Source organism: Phalacrocorax carbo, chromosome 6 (assembly GCF_963921805.1).
Source record: "Phalacrocorax carbo chromosome 6, bPhaCar2.1, whole genome shotgun sequence".
In the NCBI taxonomy this organism is placed as follows: Eukaryota; Metazoa; Chordata; class Aves; order Suliformes; family Phalacrocoracidae; genus Phalacrocorax; species Phalacrocorax carbo.
This window is the reverse complement of record NC_087518.1, coordinates 30,085,355-30,099,003: the sequence shown is the minus strand read 5'-3', so window position 1 is coordinate 30,099,003 and position 13,649 is coordinate 30,085,355. Positions and strand designations below refer to the sequence as shown.

Below are 13,649 nucleotides of genomic sequence, written 5' to 3'. Positions count from 1 at the left end.
CTGGCCTACGAGCAGGTTCCTCTCTTCAGAAAGGTGTCAGAGAGCAAGACCAGTCGAGAGCCGTGGAGTTTAGAGGGCACGTTCAGGAAGAAAAGCCCAGCGAAGGCTAGTCAAGGCCATGCGGTCAGCCCACTGGGCCCTGAGGCTGGCAGCCCCGGCTCTTGCCCAAAGCCCACTTAATAACCTCACTCCATCGCTTCACCTCGAGGGGAGGCACAAGCTGCTGCTCAGGGTCAGCCGGCACTTGGGCCACCCCGCCCGCCTTGCTCCTCCCGCAGGTACCCGCACCGCCTCACGCCGACCCGCCAGCTCCCGGGCAGGCAGCGGGGCTGCGGCAGCCTCACACCCGCCGCCCCCGTCCCCTCCTCTGCGGCGCTGAGGGGAAATAGCGGATCGCACCCATCGCCCGCCGCCGCTTTACCTCAAGGAGGGCGGCCGCCCCCCGGACCCCGCCCGCTGGGCGACACTGCCGGCTGCTGGCTCGGGGCAGGGGGCCCGCGGCTCGCTTGGGGGCTTGGCGCCGGTGTAACGGGCCCTTCACGAAGCGGGGCTGCGGTGTGGGAGAGCCAGGGCCGCGGGCTGAGGTACGGGAGGGCGGCGGCGGCGGGGAGCCCCGCATCCTCCGGCGCTCGGGACCAGCGGCGGGGGAAGGAGGGTGGGAGCGCGGCGCTGGGGCTGTCAGGCGCCGGGGAGCCGGGGCGGACGGGCGGCGGGGAGCTGAGGTGCGGGGAAGGCGGGGAAAACAGCGAGCGGCCCCCAGCCGCCGACGCCACCGCCACCACCCCGGCGAGGAGGGAGGAGGGCGCTAGGCGGCCCGGTCTCGGCAACCCCATCCGCGCTCCCCCTGCCCAGCCCCGGCCATGAATATGTAACTCCCCTCTTATTTCCCGAGCTCCATTGCGGAGGTTGCCGCTCGCCATATTGTGCTGCTGGGGCTGCGGCTTCTCCGTCGGCGAGAGCGGGTGACGGGAGGGAGCGGCGCGGCGAGGCGGCCTGAGGCGGGAGTGCGGTGAGCACAGGGCGGTGGGTCAGGCCGGGCTGCGGTGGCGGTCGGTACCGCCGGGTCTCTCCCCGCGGTGGGGCAGGGGATGATGCGGAGCCGCCGGCTGCGGCGGGGAGCCCCGGAGGGGTGCTGGGAGCGGTGCCCGGCCCTGGCGCGGGGGAGGCGGAGAAGCGGGCTGCGCGTCCCTGAGGTGATGGCCACGGCGGGGCGGGGGTGTCCTGCGGGGGGCTCCTCTCCAGGCTCGGGGGCTGACAGCCGTGGTCGGGCTCTCCCGGCCCCGGCTGGGCGGTCGCCCCTCAGGTGGCTCCGCTCGCCCCGAGCCCTCCGACAGGCTGTCCCCGCCGGGCCGGGGGCCGCTCGCCCCCCGCTTGCCGGCCCCGCACGCTGCGGTGGCCGGTGGGGCCGCGGGACGTGCCCGGAGCCCCTCTGCTCCCCCCCAGCCCGGCGGTGCGGCAGGGCCGCCGGGAGCATCGTCAGCCCCGGACCATCCCCAGGGGGATCCCGGCGTGCCGCCGCCGAGCCCGCAGGTGCGGGGATGTGTGCGTGTGTGTGTGTGTATCCCTGCGTGTATGTGCACACGCACTCTCTGGAAGCTGCAGGGAGAGGTACCATACACAGCTCCGTATCACAACCACATACCGTAACACCAACCCAGAGAACAAGGCATTGCCAAATGCCATACTTGGGAAGGGAGAGCTGATTAACAGATTCATAAGCCGTTATTGTTGTTTTAATAAATTGTCCCCGCTTAAAAGACAACATTCAATATGATTTATTGCTCTGCATTCGCAGTCTTTTGTTTCTCCTGAAGTCTGTGCACATCACTGTGCTGAACAGTATTTGCAAGGCTGATAAAATGATACAGGGAACGACCTGACTGCTCTTGTGAAAATGTCAGCGTTTCCAACAGGGCATCAGGTGGAGAAAGACGCTGTGTTGGGAGCTGTAGATGTGTCTCCTCCCTTCACGCTCACTCTCGCTGCTTCTGATGTGAATTTAGCACCTGTTTCTTGCCAACTTTTATAGTCTGTGGCAGCTGGCTCTTTGAAATTGCTTGTCTTCCTTGGACCCACCCCATGGCACAGTGTATATATGAAACAAACACGCTGAGCAATATTCTTCCTGGGATTTTTGTTAAGCTATTTGTTTTTCAGACTGTCTTCTATGGAAAATAATCAGATCGAATGCCTGATTCCATAGGAATCCAGAGGACAGCTAGTGGAGAAAGCTGATTTCCAGCATGATAAGTCATAATCCAGTCCTGTTTGGAAGAGGTTATAGCTCTGTGTAATAACTATGCATTGCATGCAGGCTTTTAAGGATTAAAGGAAATTGCTTGCATTTGAAAAAAACGTGACTGCTGTGTGGGTGAAATTATTTTTGCTTGGGGAAAATTCTTTAATCAAATATGTCATTCATTCAGTGACAAAGACTCGGTTTGTCATAGGAGTTCCCTGCAGAGGTACTCTCATTTATATTCATCGATGTTTTCATTAAAAACTTTGGTAATGACATAATTTGACATTTTTATACATCATGTCAAGCTCAGAGCTGGCATTCAACTTGTCAGCTAAGTCAGAGGCGCTCACTTTGAAAGTAGCAGATACCGATAAGCAGTATATTTTGCATTAAAAGATGTATTTGTTTGAAGGATTAGCTTTGTCAGTTTTTGGTAGGAATTTTCACTGGACAGATGTTAGCGTGAGACACGCTGTCGGGTAGCAAGCTTTATGGCTGGATCTGACTGTTACGGTGTGCTTCAGTGATGATAATTAAGTTTAGAACATCATTAAACCTTATTGACCCTGCAAGTTGTCATTTCAGTGTTTAATAAATGCCTTTTTATTTTCTGCATTCAGCTTCATAATAGTGGTGGGATGCAGATTCTGTACTGGAGGAATTCAACTTCTTCGGTGGCTAAAATTTTGACCTTTGGCATCAAAGCTTTGAACAATCAGCCCTACTGCAGTTGCCAAGAAAAGCGCTGCCTGTTGTGTCTTAAGAGTTTTAGTAACACGCAAGCACCAGCACGATAAATGCCATGGGCCTCCCTGTATCAATGACACTTTGTGCGTTAAGAGTGATGCGTGTTTATATGTTGAGAATCAAGACTTGGTTGTGCATCTTGGATGATTAGAGCAGAATTCTGTTTTTTTCAGGGCTGTGTTATCATGGAATAAAACGTGGTTGGCACCTATAGGAAAGCCATCAGTCTTATATGTGAAACAGATGTTGGGTTACATACATTTCTTCAGCTCTCTTTAAACATTTTTCTTTCCCTTGCTTAACAAAAAGAATGTGATGTGGGAGGGAAAAGGGAGCTTCAAAAATGAGTCCTAAGTCTGCAACTGCTCAGTTGTATTTTTCTTAAAAGGAGCACTGGATCTGCCCTTACTGAAGCATCGGTTCGGAGAACATGCGTGAAAGAAGCACGAGAGTAAAGGGTTTCCTTCCACCTTTTTTTCTTGCTTAAAATCCCTTTACCTGTTTTTACTAGATAGATCAGCAGTTTAATAATGATGCGATCAGAGAGAAAAGAGATTGGAGAAGGGATATTGTTGAGCCTAAACTTGGTTGTTGGTGAAAATAACTGGCCTTTGAAGCTGACCTTAAAGGCTTAATTTTCTGAGGAATGAGCAGCATTCGGTATTGTGGAGCTGTTCAGACTTGTTGCAGTGGAGAAATATTTTAGGAATTATCCCTGTCTGCCTTCCCCCCCCACTTCTGCATCGTGGAGCTGTCTTGCGAACAGCTGGGAGTTAGCAGTAGCATTCTGCTAACTAATTAGAAACCTAATCCATTTTTTACTCTTTACCACTCAGGGATAAAATTAAACTATTTCAGATGATTACTGTGTTTAAACTGTGTAAGTATTGCTCCTCTACTACTGTTTACAAAATGTAGTTTTATTTGAGAGTCTTAATAAACACAAATTGTTAGCTGTCACCCGGCTTTAGATGAAAGCTGTCTGGTTGCCAAATTAACGATTTTGCTTCTACATATTTATTGCAGGTATTAAGTCAGTCATATATAAGATCACTTGAGTCTTTCTTTTTGTGTCTCAAGTGTTGTGGGGGAGTTTATTTTCTGTTTATTAATAACTAAGCGGTCTTTTGTTCTCATTAAGAAAATTATATCGCTATTGGTTGTGGCTAGCTTCGCTGTGATAAGTGGTAAGTGGGTGAGAAATTTTTGTGGCTACCTAATATGTTATGGGCTCTGGAAATGTGTGCTCTGGAAAAACTGAAAAAAATCCAAGCATATTTCTTGATCTGATATCAGAATTTCTTCCACAATATAAACTCATTAGAATGTTTCAGCTTACTGCCATTTATATTAATAAATTCATTGGATAGTAGGTATGTTGTATGCTGGAAGGGAAGGATACCAAAGTGTCTCACTTGATGTGATCCCAGTCGCCCGGGGAGAGCAGTGCACCTGATTTATAGCATATTTGGCTTCAGCTTCTATGATGTTTCCTAAAATCTGCTTAGAAGCATCTTGGATCCTGTAGCATTGTAACAGAGCAGCCAAAGCAGTAGTCCAAGGAGCTGATGAGCAGGCTTTCATTTTTTTTTCTGTTGGTGAAATGAAGAATAACAAACCCACATTGGTTTCCCAATGGAAGTGGAAGCAGATCTGTGCCAGCTCCTAAAGCATTGGGAGTTCAGGGTCTAGCGTGGTAATTTCAACATGCCTTCAGTTTTACACTGTCTCTGCAACTGGCTGCTGAGTGAGCTGTTCTGCTGTGGGCTCAGGAGGGGCGTCCGCAGGCTGGAACAGCCGCCGCAGTGAAGTGCGGGGAGCAGGAGGTACAGCCCTGAAGAGTACTCTAGCAAATTAACTATGGAAGTAATAGATGGGTTCTTTAGCTTGTGTTCATTAAGATCCTATTAAAGTTACCCTCACGTTTGCAGTTAGAGAGTGCAGGCTTTGATGTTGGCGGTGCCTGACCACCACAACTGTCAGGAAGGAACCTGGAAGCCTTGACTGCGCATACCTCTGGCAGACTTGGTTTTTTGATCTGGGTGAGCACGGTGTTGTATTAAAACTGCAAAGCTCCACCAAAAGTGGGTGGAGCTGTTGGGTAAAATACAGCTCTGTGTGTTTTTTTCCCTGGTGTAACTGTAGCTATAGAAGTGATTTCTACCAGCACAGTCATCAGTCAAGGACTGTGTTTCTCTACATTCCCAATGTAAAAACTGGAAGTAGAAGGCTAGTTTTCCAGAGACCTAACCTTTGCTGCTGAGCTAGTAACCGCAAACTAACAACAGGGATATTGAAATCATCTAACTTGACCACTCCAATCAATAAGGTTAGTTCTCACTTCTGGGAGCTGTTATTTCAGGGAGACAGCAAGGAATTGGTTAGCCTCAAAAAATGTGCCAGCAGTGCTGTGAGGGTAAGAAAGTGCAATAAAAACAAAAGCACTGGTTCGGAAGCATAATTCAGTGTCGTGGTTTAACCCCAGTGAGCCACCAAGCACCACACAGCCACTTGTTCACTCCCCCCGGTGGGACAGGGGAGAGAATCAGAAGAGTAAAAGTGAGAAAACTCATGGGTTGAGATAAAGACAGCTTAATAGGTAAAGCAAAAGCCGCACATGCAAGCAAAACAAATCACGGAATTCATTCACTCCTTCCCACTGGCAGGCAGGTGTTCAGCCACCCCCAGGAGAGCAGGGCTCCATCACTCCTAATGGTTACTTGGGAAACAAATGCTATCACTCCAAATGTCCCCAGCTTTATATGCTGAGCATGACGCCATATGGTGTGGGTCAGTTGGGGTCAGCTGTCCTGGCTGTGTCCCCTTCCAGCTTCTGGAGCGCCCAGCAGAGCATGGGAAGCTGAAAAAGTCCTTGCCTAGTGTAAGCACTACTTAGCAACAACTAAAACACCTCCAGGTTATCGCCACTGTTTCCAGCACAAATCCAAAACGCAGCCCCATACTAGCTACTATGAAGAAAATTTACTCTATCCCAGCCAAAACCAGGACAGGGGTATACTCCACAATGGCAAGGTACATGGTATTTTGATACAGTCACATCTATGTAACTGTGGTCTTTCACTGCAGACTGTGAGGTCCAGTGCGCTATAAATGTACTGCTAGACAATGAATTTAAACAAAGAAAAAGGAAAAAAGTGAATCTGATCAAAAATATCCTAAGGCAGCATGTATTGTTCCTGGCCTGTTTGCATGTATTTAGTTGATCTGACAGATTAAACTTTTCTGGAGTTTGAAGATTTACTTTTATTTGTTCCCAAAAGTTTTCAATCTTTTGTCCCTCCTACTCTGATCTGGTAACAGCACTGAAATGAGTTTTAGGCAGGATTTTAGAAAGGCATTTTTGCTTTTCTCCTTCACAATTGGTTGTTAATTCTGAAGTCTAGAGGTTGATTGAACTCTAAGAGCTTAACAACTTCAGTTTTGAAACTCACCTGAGTAGTCATACACACAGTATACAGTAGTGTACTTCATAACATGAGAAACTTTTCATAAAAGTTAACAAATAACAGAAAATGGCAATTCTACGTACTACTGCACAGGGTTCTGCTTAGTATGTTAGTTCAGATAGCTAAATTATGGCTTGATAACGGCTGTTTTCTTTTTTATATGAATTGCTGGCAAAGGTTTTTACTTAAGATTTTTACTTAATCCCTCCAAGATAAAAAAGATCTAAACTTTTGAGTATAGGAATACCCTGGTTTTGAAATGTGATGAATTTGACATTTGTAGGTATGACAGCTAGAGGAAGATGGGTGAATTCTGGACTGTCTGGAGGCAGCTAACGTGATATAGAGAGAGTTGTCTGCAAGTGCTGTGGTAATTTTGTGTATTTCATTATTTGTAGTTGAGGAGATGTCCAGGAGGGTATGATACAGAACTGTAAAGAAGTTGAACATTGAGGACTGAGGTTATGGAAAGTAATGGAGTGATCCAGGAGGCAGTGTGAAAAGGCAGCTGATGCCCCTAGCAAGGCATATAGAACCCATTAGAATAAACTTGAATTTGTGTATCAGCGACTTAAAAGCAATATACATGGGCATATAGTGCTTATGCTTTATGGTACTTTACTGTGATAAATACAGAGAGAAGCATCGACTTAAAATCACATACTTCTGTCATGCCCAATGTGTCCATGTACGTGAGTGTTCGTAAGACTGTGGTAAAACAGCCTTGAGAATGACCAAAAGTTTAATTTGACCCCCCACCCCCCCTTTTTTTTTTTCTGTAAAACATGCTGTTGGCATCTAAAATGGGCGGATTGTCTCTCCTTTTTGGTCACTTCTATTAGGATTAGATTAATTGAATTCTTCCATAGGTGTACATGTGTATAGCAGATGGTTTGCATGAGGTCATAGCACAAATGTTTCTAAAGGCTGGGATGAGCAGCTTGAAGGCCAGATTGGAAATGCTGCCATACTCCATGGATCATTTGTTTCAGGTCCAGTAAATTGTGAATGACAATTAACTGGATGATCCCATGCCTTCAGGCACCAGGCAAAACCACTTTCTTCCTGAGGAGAATAAATACAGTGGAGAAACTGTAAAAGACCATGTGCTAGCAAGCTCCTGTGTTTCAGAAATGTCAGCATTATATTTTTTTCCCCTCTGCCAGATGCTGTCTGTCCAGTAGCCTACTGGACGTTTAATCACTGCATTAGGTGTTCTTACTTGGTTTTCAAGGAAGGAATTTTTTTTTATGTTGAAGAGAAGTGCCTTTTAAGTTTATGGGGCAGGTTGTAGGAAAATGGGACTTTGGGACTAATTATCAGGAAAAGTAAAAACTCGGAGCTAGTGTGATTGAGAGAGACAATCATGTTGGGAAAACGTCTGTGGTGTTACGGACTGAGGCTGCTGAACTGCAGTGGTGCCTCGGGTTTCCCTGCATTCCTCAGTTTTATTGGCTGCTTTGGGACATTTTTGAGTCTGTGGTCTTGAATGAATTACATTTTTTTTCTTCTGTTTCTTTCTCCTGGCTGGTAGTGTTTTAGGGCAGAAATGAGGATGTCTGTCTCTGCTAACTGCTTGGATTTCTCAGTTTGACCATCTGAAAATGAAGAGCTTTATAATACTTACTGTGGGAATAAACACAGCTTCCCTAATCTTCATATACTTCCACTATTGGTGTTCATAAAATAGCCTCTTATGTAGTTGAGTCTCTTCTAGGTGAAAAGCTTTGTTATTGAAAGTAATGGGATAAGAAGAAAAAATATGAATTTTTCTAGGGTGACCTTTACAATGGGTTTCAATGAGCTTCACATTTTGAGAAATCTAGACTAGATTTTAAGTGGTCAATGAGAGAATCTGACAAACTGTCTTAAAGATGATGTGTTTTCAAGCAGCCTGTAGAAATCCAGACTTATAACTTCTCCTAATACACATTGTGGTGACACAATACTAAAAAGAAAAGGAGAATATGTTATTTTTTCTATACAGAACAGGCTGGATTTATATTTTAAATGTAGAACTTGGCACAACCGTGGAAACATCTAGCACTCATGTATGTACAAATAATTTTTTTGTATTAGTAACTTCTTCATTGTGCCAGTCCAATCAGTTATCTGACATTAAGCGGGAGTTGGATGTACCCATCTGAAAGTAAAATAATTTTAATATTAGTTTTCTGGTTTTATTATAGCTACATTTTTTTCTCAGTCATAGCGGGGCTATATTGATATAATTGATCAAAACATTTGAACCTCTTAATTTACTTGTGTAACTAAAGTGGGAAAATAAGATAGCAAGGAACCAGATGGAAACATTGTTAAACTGGGATTGTCAGGATGGCTGTCACATTGCATCTGTTTCTTAGTGTGCATCACCCTATCCTGTAAGTGTAACTGAAATTGGAATGACCTGAAATAGTGAAAGGGTAGACCTGCTTGAAGTTTTTCATCACATTAAACATTGACTGTAACGTGCACTGCAGTCAGATTGCTTGCATTAATATACATTATTATTTACAGTAATGTGTGGCCTCAGGATGTTCCCAGCCGTTCTTTATTGTCATACATTTTTATTCAGACTTAGTTTGTGTTTATTTTGTGTAGCTCAGAAACAGGTTTCCTTCCAGGTTTGCTCTTTAAGAATGAATACAGAATTCCTTGGATCTGGGAAGAAAGGAGAGAGGATACTTAGTATGAGTGCCTCATGGCTAATAGCTTTCCTAAGGTGCAGGTTATAATGTCAGCCTTCAAACAATCATAAATGTAAATGTGGTCTTTGCACCGTTATTCATTTGTCTGGGGAAGCATGTAAGGACAGCGGCTGAATCTGCAGTGGAGGTAGATGGGGGTTTCTCTCTGGGTTGACGTGATCTTTGCTCTTTTGCAGTAGGTTTGGAGAGAGGTGGAAGAGTGGAGGCTTCCTGCAGTGTGGTGGAGGCTTTGGGTGATTGCAGGGAGACATATGAGTAACAGTGTCTTTCCTTGTGGTATTTGGGAAGGAAATGGGGTAGGAACTGTGCTGGCACTTGCAAGGAGTGTTTTTTGGCATGGAGGTAGTAGGTGGGGTTGTAATGATGGAGATAGTTTAAACGCATACTACTTAAGCCCAGTGCAGGATCCAAGGATGATGCCCTGACGAACCTGATTGCTTTCTTATTTCATGGAATGGTTTGGGTTGGAAGGGACCTTAAAGACCATCTAGTTCCAACCCCCCTTCCCATAGGCAGGGACACCTTCTGCTAGACCAGGTTGCTCAAAGCCCCATCCAACCTGGCCTTGAACACTTCCAGGGATGGGGCACCCACAGCTTCTCTGGGCAACCCATTCCAGTGCCTCACCACCCTCATAGTGAAGAATTTCTTCCTTATCTCTAATCTAAATCTACCCTCTTTCAGTGTAAAGCCATTACCCCATGTCCTATCACTACATGACCTTGTGAGAAGTCCCTCTCCAGCTTTTTTTTAAGCCCCCTTCAGGCACTGGAAGGCTGCTATATGGTCTCCCCAGAGCTTTTTCTTCTCCAGGCTGAACAAGCCCAGCTCTCTCAGCCTGTCCTAGTAGAAGAGGTGCTCCAGCCCTCTGATCATGTTTGTGGCCCTCCTCTGGACTCCCTCCAACAGGTCTATATCCTTCTTTTGCTGGGGGCCCCAGAACTGAACACGGTACTCCAGGTGGGGTCTCATGAGAGTGGGGTAGAAGGGGAAAATCACCTCCCTCAACCTGCTGGCCATGCTGCTGGCTATGCAGCCCAGGATACGGTTGGCTTTCTGGGCTGCAAGCACACATTGCTGGGTCATGTCAAGCTTCTCATCACCTGACACCTCCAAGTCCTTCTCCTCAGGGCTGCTCTCAATCCATTCTCCGCCCAGCCAGTACTTGTGCTTGGGATTGCCCTGACCCACATGCAGGACCTTGCACTTGACCTTGATGAACTTCATGAGGTTCACATGGGCCCACCTCTCAAGCCTGTCAGGGTCCCTCTGGATGGTGGCATCTCTTCCCTCCAGTGCATTGACTGCACCACATAGCTTGGTGTCATCAGCAAACTTGCTGAGGGTACGCTCAATCCCACTGTGTTGCCAACAAAGATGTTAAACAGCGCCAGTCCCAACACCAACCCCTGAGGAACACCACTTGTCACTGGTCTGCACTTGGACATTGAGCTGTTGACTGCAACTCTTTTGAGTGCAACCCTCCAGCCCATTCCTTATCCATCAAGTGGTCCATCCATTAAATCCATGTCTCTTCAATTTAGAGGCAAGGATGTTGTGCGGGACAGTGTCAGATGTTTTGCACAAGTCCAGTAGATTATGTCAGTTGCTTTTCCCTTATCCAGCAACGCTGTAACCCCGCTGTAGAAGGCCACTAGATTTGTGAGGCACGGTTTGCCCTTAGTGAAGCCATGTTGGCTGTCACCAGTTGCCTCCTTATTTTCGTTGTGCCTTAGCACAGTTTCCAGGAGGATCTGCTCCATGATCTTGCCAGGCACAGAGATGAGAATGACTGGCCTGTAGATACCTGGGTCTTCCTTTTTCCCTATTTGAAAATGGGGGTATTTTTCCCCTTTTCCAGTCAGTGGGAACTTCACCAGACTGTGACAACTTGTCAAATATAATGGATAGTGGCTTAACAACTTCATCTGCCAGTTCCCTCAGGACCCATGGGTGCATCATATCAGGTCCCATGGACTTGTGCACCTTCAGGTTCCTTAGACGGTCTCGAGCCTGATCTTCTACAGTGGGTCGTTCTTCATTCTCCCAGTCCGTGCCTTTGCATTCTGCAGCTTGGGCGGTGTGGCTTGAGCACTTGCTAGTAAAGACTGAAGCACAAAATTCATAGAGTCCCTCAGCCTTCTCCATATCCCAGGTAACTAGGTCTCCCATTTCCTTCCAGAGACGGCCCACGTTTCTTTTTTTTATCACTTATATATCTATAGAAGCGTTTCTTGTCCCTGATGTCCGTGGCCAGATTTAATTCTAGCATTGCTTTAGCTTTTCTGACCAGATCCCTGGCTGCTTGGACAATTTCTCTGTTTTCCCCCCAGGCTATCTGTCTTTCCACTTTCTGTAGGCTTTCTTTTTGTGTTTGAGTTTGTCCATGAGCTCCTTGTTCATCCACACAGGACTCCTGGCGTTTTTCGCCTGACTTCCTCTTTGTTGGGATGCGTCACTCCTGAGCTTGGAGGGGGTGATCCTTAAATGTTAACCAGCTTTCTTGGGCCCCTCTTCCCTCCAGGGCTTTATCCCATGGTACTCTATCAAGAGGATCCCTGAAGAGGCCAAAGTCTGCGTTGTCCAGCAGCACTGTTGCCCATGGAGTTAATGGTGTGATGGTTTAATCGCTTTTATGGAGCATGTAACAACAAGCTGTAGCTATGTCTCTTCTCCCTCAGTTTGTAAGTAGAAAAAGAAGGAAAACATAGGCCCACTGTTAAATGGAAAAGGAGAGTCAGTCACCAATGATGCAGAAAAGGCAGAGGTCCTCAACACCTGCTTCACCTCTGTCTTTACCAGCACTGGAGAGTCCCAGGCTTTGGGAATTGCTGGTTGATCCAAACACCGACCCACCATCAGTGAAGGAAGAGTTAGTACATGAATTACTACAGGAGCTTGACCCCCACAAATCAATGGGCCCTGACGCCATCCACCCGAGGGTGTTGAGAGAGCTGGCTGATGTCATTGCAAGGCCACTCTCCATAATCTTCGAGAAGTCAAGGAGAACGGGGGATGTCCCAGAGGACTGGAGGAAGGCAAATGTTACCCTTATCTACAAGAAAGGCTTGAGGGAGGATCCGGGTAACTATAGGCCCATCAGCCTTACTTCAATCCCTGGGAAAGTTATGGAACGAATCCTCCTGGGGGCCATCACAAGTCAAATGAAGCACGTGATTGGGAAAAGCCAAGATGGCTTCACTAAGGGCAGATTGTGCTTGACAAACCTGGTGGCTTTCTATGACAAAGTGACTTGCCTGGTTGACATGGGGCAGGCGGTGGACATTGTCTACCTGGACTTCTCCAGGGCCTTTGATACGGTCCCCCACAGTCTCCACCTGGAGGAATTAATGCGTTATGGCCTAGACAAGTGGTCTGTGCAGTGGGTGGGAAACTGGCTGACAGGCTGCACCCAAAGGGTGGTGGTAAATAGCTCCTTTTCCAAGTGGCAACCTGTCACTAGTGGGGTCCCCCCAGGGATGGATATTGGGCTGAATGTTATTCAACATCTTTATAAACGATCCGGATAACGGCATCAAGCGTAGCCTGATGAAGTTTGCGGATGACACCAAGTTGAGTGGGGAAGTAGACGCTCCAGAAGGGAGAGCTGCTCTGCAGGGAGATCTGGATAGGCTGGAAGAGTGGGCCAGCAAGAACCTTATGAAGTTCAACAAGGAGAAGTGTAAGGTCTTGCACCTGAGAAAACATAATCTGGGAGTGCAGCACAGACTGGGATCCACCTGGCTGGAGAGCAGCTCTGTGGAAAGGGACCTGGGGTTCTGGTGGACAGGAAGCTCAACATGAGCAAACAGTGTGCTGCTGTGGCCAAGAAGGCCAACAGGATGCTGGGTTGAATCAAAAAGGGCATCGCCAGCAGAGAGAAAGAAGTTGTCATCCCGCTCTACTCGGCGCTTGTCAGGCCACACCTGGAGTACTGTGTACAGTTCTGGTCCCCGCTATACAGAAGGGATGTGGACAGGCTGGAAGGGGTCCAGAGAAGGGCCATAAAGATGATCAAAGGATGGGGAAGCCTGCCATGTGAGGATAGGCTGGGAGAACTGGGTTTGTTCAGCGTTGAGAAAAGGAGGCTCAGAGGGGATCTCATCCCCATGTCCCAGTACTTAAGGGGCAGCTACAAAGAAGGTGGGGATTCCCTTTTTACAAGGAGTCCCATGGAGAGGACAAGGGGGAATGGACACAAGTTGTTCTTGGGAGATTCTGATTGGACACGAGAGGGAAATTTTTCACAGTGAGGACAGTCAACCATTGGAATAATCTCCCCAGGGAAGTGGTTGACTCGGCCACGTTGGACACCTTCAAGAGTCGTCTGGACAGGGTGCTGGGCCATCTTGTCTAGACTGTGCTCTTCCTAGAAAGGGTTGGACTAGATGATCCCTGAGGTCCCTTCCAACCTGGGATTCTGTGATTCTGTGAAATATAGTGCAAAGATGCATTTGTTTGCATGCTAATGTGCCTTAAGGATGG

The 13,649-nt window shown here is 47.4% G+C and overlaps 1 protein-coding gene across 3 annotated transcripts in view; it reads left to right on the top strand.

The window, feature by feature from the left end:
* Window positions 1-332: 332 nt before the first annotated feature.
* RNF2 (ring finger protein 2) overlaps window positions 333-13,649 on the top strand; it is a 30,140-nt gene continuing 16,823 nt past the window's right edge. The window contains exon 1 of one of the 3 annotated variants that reach the window (XM_064454381.1): window positions 333-584. The gene's annotated coding sequence lies outside the window, so the exon portion shown is untranslated. Of the gene's footprint in view, window positions 585-780; window positions 1,010-13,649 lie in introns of those variants that run through there. The other 2 variants (XM_064454380.1, XM_064454382.1) reach the window with 2 other exon arrangements.